Source organism: Cydia fagiglandana, chromosome 24 (assembly GCF_963556715.1).
Source record: "Cydia fagiglandana chromosome 24, ilCydFagi1.1, whole genome shotgun sequence".
Lineage (NCBI taxonomy): Eukaryota > Metazoa > Arthropoda > Insecta > Lepidoptera > Tortricidae > Cydia > Cydia fagiglandana.
This window is the reverse complement of record NC_085955.1, coordinates 1,379,245-1,385,521: the sequence shown is the minus strand read 5'-3', so window position 1 is coordinate 1,385,521 and position 6,277 is coordinate 1,379,245. Positions and strand designations below refer to the sequence as shown.

Below are 6,277 nucleotides of genomic sequence, written 5' to 3'. Positions count from 1 at the left end.
CCACGGCGATCATTCAAGGAAACGTGGCTACTGTGAGACGACTCATTGAAGAAAACCCACGAATCACCTATGACGAAATTTGAGGACAATTAGGGATAGGTATGAGACAAATACAAAAGATTTTACAAGAATATTTAAAAGTCGGGAAGCCTTGTTGTCTTTGGATTCCTCACGAATTAACTTCAGTCCAAAAACAGGTACTTTTTGACTGGTGCCGAGAAATGCTGCGTAAGTACAAGCAAGAAAGTTCAAATGCTGTATATAACATCGTTAGAGGAGATGAAATCTGGATTTACTGCTACGATCCGGAAAAAAGGCATTAGTCCAGTCAATGGGTCTTTCGAAGGTGACAGGAGGCCCATAGAAGTTCAACAAGCCAAAAACGTTGCCAAACATTTTGATCGTCTGTTTTTTTTAAACGCGACTTTTTTGTACCGTACTTTTAAATAATAAAAGAACGTTAAATACTGAGTAGTACACTACCATTTGTGTGCCCGCAGTCATTGAAAAAGACCGCGAGAGACGACCGAGAAGCCGCATCCTCCTGCGTCATAATAATGCGTCCACCGATACCGCAATAAAACATTTTTTAATTACGAAAACGTGGAAAATGTCTCTTATACGGATTATAATCCAGACATTGCACCCTGTGACTTCTATCTATTTCCCAAAATTAAGGATTTAATTTGGGGTTTGACATTTAAGACCCCGGATAAGGCAGTTACTACGTTTCATCACCACGTCGAAAACATGCAGTCAAGTGATTGGGCCTCATGCTTCCAAAAATGGTCCGAGCGAGTGAATATGTGCATAGAATGTAAAGGGAAACATTTTGAGAAGCAATAAATGTATTATTATGGTTATAAATGATTTTATTCAAAAGTTACGCAAAACTTTCAGTGCGGCCCTCGTATGCGTAAAACCTCTTCGTTAGTTTTCTTTTCTTTTACGATAGAATTGCGAAAAATAGATATTTTGCAACGAGTGACGAATTTTAAAACACGGTCAAAGGGAGTGTTTTAACGTGCTTATTATAGCACCGGTCGTAATGTAGCACCAGATGTACTGTAAAAATTATGTTAAAAGATAATACTTACTGTTACGAATAAATATTTTTACTGTAAAAAAATACTCCCTCGAACCTCCCCATCGGCATACAAACCTCCTCAAGGTTTTGCCCACGATGGGTCTTGTAATAATAATGTACTTTATTTAGCTTATTGTTCAATAAATTAAAAAATTATTATTACGCTGCACAAACTTCTTCATGATAATTATTTACTTGTAGTAGGCGTAATATCATTCAGCCTCTGGCCATGTTAAGTATTCAGAGTACCTAAAATTTTAAAATTTCTCAACGAGAATTCAAAATTTTGTATCAGATTTCTGAACGCATAGTCGCGCCCCCGCGCGCGCGCCGCTTCTGTCGCCCTCATTGACGTTTTTCATGCAGCCGCGGCCATTACGTCCTATTAAAATAATAAAGTATTTATATCAAATAAAGGACGAAATATGTAAAGAAGAAAATAAAATAGTATATCTTATTTACCAATATTGCGGAATAGAAGAAAAAATAAGAAGATTGGAGAAGATTCAAGAGCATACGCGTTCAAATCCAAATACGGCGTCCTTTCGTTGGAAAAGGCCCAGACGCGTTACATACCGATCGATGGATCATGGTCTTCAACCTATTCTAGGTCTGCAATTCTGCATCATCTAGATCCCTATCTCCGCCAGCGGCGTAGAGAAGTAGATATCGCTCGGTATCCAGATGTAAGCCTCGCTCTCCAATAGTGCCAGCATTCGGTTAATTATTTAATACACATAATATTCCGAAAAGGAACATTAATTATAATCAGGTAAAAAATATGATTTGTTTAAGTTATTTTTATCTGGTGTTAGTGCTGTGCGTTGGAGTGTTATAACTAGCCAACTGGTTGCTGACTGTACTTGGTTATGATGTGCATATGCATTCTGTAGCGCTATTCTCTGTTTCTAACTGCATAAAATGGCTGTGCTAATCATTTTGGAGTGTTAATCTAGACATCTCTGTTTGATATTCGCACTTGGCAACTTTGGCGTACTACACTAGGTGCGTTCACTGCCAATAGCCAGGGGATATTGTCACATATTCCTTGCCAACAACACTGAGACATTGCTCATTTCCTACCTGATAATAGGGTGCATTATAAGCCACCTACAAGTCTTGCTAGATAAACTTACCTACTGGGTTTTGTGGCGTGTTAGACTAGACACCGCTCTTAACCTAATGAGTTAATCATGTGGTATGCCAGATTAGGCCGTCTCTTGATATATACTCATCTTCAAGTAGGTGAAATTAAGAAGGTACTTACTTATTCTAATGTCAGCAAGCGAAGAATTAAGCGAGCAAACCTTGACATTGTCGGAGGGACGCACCAGAATTTTGGATATTATAGGAAAAATCCTTATAGGATAGTGTTGTTGTTTGATTACAGATAAATAATTAAGAACATTATAAAAGAAGTATGACCCGGACAAGATTACAAAAAACTACTCTGCGCTGTAAGAAATTATTGGTCCTCCAAAGATGAACCCACAGACTTAACCTACAGCTGGCGAGATTCTTGCCAGTGGGGAACGAGGCTAAGTATTGAAATGGTACAAAATAAAGTTTCCTGTTCTCTGACTGTGATGATTTAGCTCTCAAAAATTGTGTACTGTACCAGCTATAAGAAGGTATTGTCACTTCTAAGTGATTCTGTCCATTTTTTGAAATTAAATACTGAATCATAATAAATGGCATAAGAGGTTTATTAAATCTTTTAAACATGCTGTTGACAAGTGATGTTTTAAGAAAATCTAGCAGAAGAAGTTTAAACTCCGGCAGCCCAGCCCGTAAGCCTGGCACTTTAAACTTCAAAGGCTCAAATACCAATCATATTTTCTAACGTATGATTTGCTGTTGTATTTGTTTCATACAATAAAGTATTTATTAAACATAACAATATACAAAAACCCCTGGTCAAAAGCAAGGAAGAGGAAGCAGAGCAAGACTTTCCTCTCTGCAGTCACAATGTGGTCGCCACAGTGGTCGCACACAGCGACATCACAACAGCCTGTGTTCATTTAGAACAAATTCTTAAAAGCTGTGGTTTACTTAATTGTATGTACCTAACCTACCTTTTTTCACATATAAGGATTTTGTCCGGTCTATCTCATACAAAGTTCCTTTTTTATCTGTGCCAACACCTACAAGTATTCCGAAATATGATCACTTCTGTGAAATTGATAGTCGAATACTAGAAAAATATGTGACTGAGGTATATACTGTGTGTACAAATATATGCCTATGATGACCTTATAAAATCATGTTCACTTTATAGGTACCTATAGGCAAGATCCATATATTAATATATAAGCACATTTAGGTAGTGCAACTGAGCGGTTTTAAGTTAACAAGATATTAAAATTGCCAGAAACTAAGAACACAAAATTGTTAAATGAGCACTAGCTCCAAGATGTTTTACTTGATTTCTTGAATGTAGAAAACATATCTGTTTCATGTGGAAAGATGAGATTTCAGTTTTTAGTCTTAACATACCTAGACTATTAAACTAGATATCTCTCTAGCTAGATATATGTGCCAGACCTTTTATGAAGTGTTTAAGATCACATACACACACAGACTGTTTAGATGATAGATATATCTATTGTTGATACTCCTTATAACAAATGTTATACTATGTAGGTACTTATACAGGACACACTTAATTTTAGTCTTGGTACCATTACCTATGTGGAGTTATAATCAAATGGAACTAGCTTCTTAGTACCTCAGAAAGCTGGCTACTATATAGATTTATTTCTTTACCTACTAGGGAAAAAATTCAAAGTTAATCAAAAGATAAAGCCCTTTATAAATTGGTACATTGCTAATATAAATTGGTTGTTTGTATAGTTATAGGATAAGTTTGGCTATCTGTATGTTTACACAAACGCTTTAAGGGTTAAAGAGCTGAAAAGACAAAAATACATACTTAAGTATACTAAATTCAATATATTTTAAGGAAACCTAGTGTGACATTTTTTGGTGGCTCATTAAAATAAAGATTTATAAATATACTTTCTGCAGATATTTACTTACTTACAGTAATAGTTTATTGACACGCTGGGGCGGCAGATTAGAATGAGTTAGCTGTTGGATTATGGAAGGAGTCAAAAAGAATATATATTACATTAAATTTGTTCAGCTTATGGTGGTCTTTTATGTTTAAAGACTTTCTTTCCGGTTTAACAGATTGTGAGATGCTTCTGAGAGCACAGCTTGACAACACAGCTATCGCAATTATTTATAAACCGAATAGGTGAAATTAAATCCTGTATTTTTATGGCTAGGAACATTTTGCAGTGGTGCGAAAAAAGACATTACAATATTCTACTTAAATGATATATTTGTGCTATAAAGCTATTAAGTGATAACTGGGGATTTTAGAGTTAATACAAAGTTTTAATACAAATTTGAAATGTCTTGCAACATTTTGCAACTTCATATACCTATCGAGTTATTGGTAGCCGTGCAGATGAAATATGTGAACGCTATACATATATCCTGGTGAAGTAACCCAGATGTTTTTTCTACATAAGTAGATGCTTTCACGTTTTCATGCATATAAAAATTATTTTATCTATGCTTTTCTTTAATTTGAAATGAAATCTAAGGTATTAAAGTTATAGGAAAACCAGAAGGCACGGTCACTGAAACTACTCAGTTTAACAAAATATTTATGAGTATATGTTACATATAATTGTAAAGAGTAGAGCCCCAGCTCTCAATTAAATAAACTTATTCTATTAACCGATTTCAAGTTTCAACATGGTTATCCCAGTGTTATCCGGGGAGTGTCATCAGCCATCTCTGAACGAGCAGGGAAGAGGAGGAGGAGACAGGAGGAACTTCTGATTGGTGAGGCCAACAGTATGGTGTAATCCCTTGCGCCCAACACCGTCAAGCAACATGATGCCTAAACACTTGAAATACTGGTGTATATTTTGTGAAAATAATTACATTATTTTATGGTATCTGTTCCAGAAGTGCTTGCCGTTTTAATAGCATTACTTATGCTAGGTATAGAAGTGTAATTTTCTGTAAATCTGTTCTTGGGTTTTTATTGGGGAATAGGCTCTCCTCAAATGATACAATTGAACATTTTAGGAAGAACGTTTTTTAGATTACACCCACCTCAACATTAAAGTGTGAGCTGATACCTTAATCAGTCTTAAATTACTTATCAACAATGTCACCAACTAATGAAAATATTTCATTAGGTACAGACAGAAAAAGTAAAAAATTACTTTATTTCTTTTATTAGCCATTGTGATTATACGCAACGTGCAAACCCTCAAATTGATAAAATATGAAACTTTATTCTGATTTTTGATAAAGACCTTTATGGGCTTTATAAATTACAGTAACCTTTGCTACCTTCTAAATTAATTTTTCAAGATAAAACTAAATTGAAATTGAGTAAGGTTGCTTAAGTTAAACATTGGTTAGCTATATATAAATGAATGATAATATTCGTGATGGTAGATTATAAAATTGTTAGTGATTATATATTATTGCCTTCAAAAACCTCATGCAAAATTGCATGTTAACTCCTAATTTCTATAAGTACCTACTACATCTCAAGCAATAAAATTCTATGTCTATTTCAAAGAAAAAATCTCTTCCTAAACGATTTGTAGATGGACTAAGTCCTACTCTTAAAAAATAGTGGTGTTGATATTTTTTAATCCCACCACTCATTTAACCCATTATGCGCAGCCTGACAAGGCTGCTCAGGCTGACAAGCAGAAAAATCGTTTAGGAGTTACAAAAACATTACACTTCTAATAATTTTGCTCAATTTCATAATCATAGTTCCATCTAATTCTAATAATTATATAAAGATATATCCTACTATCTAATTAATGAGAAAATAAGTGTTACCAAAGGTTGTAAGCAGCAACACACTATCAAGAGTTGCTTATAGTTGTTGAATTCGTTAAAAATTGCATCTCATGCTAACATTTGATTTCTTTGATAGTCCTATAATAATTGAGTTTTAAGTGGTACTTGGTGCTATTAATGAAATACCTATTAATAAGAAACAAATTAATTTTGTTTCAATTATCATATGACAGGCAGTTTGATGAAATAATGATCTCTATATCTATAATGATCACTAGATCTCTAAATAATGTTGTTAACTAAATATACATATATACTGAAAATAGTTGATGATAACTAAAAAGG

At 34.4% G+C, this 6,277-nt stretch overlaps 1 long non-coding RNA gene across 1 annotated transcript; it reads left to right on the top strand.

Annotated features, from left to right (window-relative positions):
• Positions 1 to 1,465: 1,465 nt before the first annotated feature.
• On the top strand, positions 1,466 to 4,236 carry LOC134676470 (uncharacterized). Its single transcript, XR_010099934.1, has 2 exons — positions 1,466 to 1,859; positions 2,478 to 4,236. It is a non-coding gene; the product is annotated as an uncharacterized LOC134676470 (long non-coding RNA).
• The last annotated feature ends 2,041 nt before the right edge of the window (positions 4,237 to 6,277 follow it).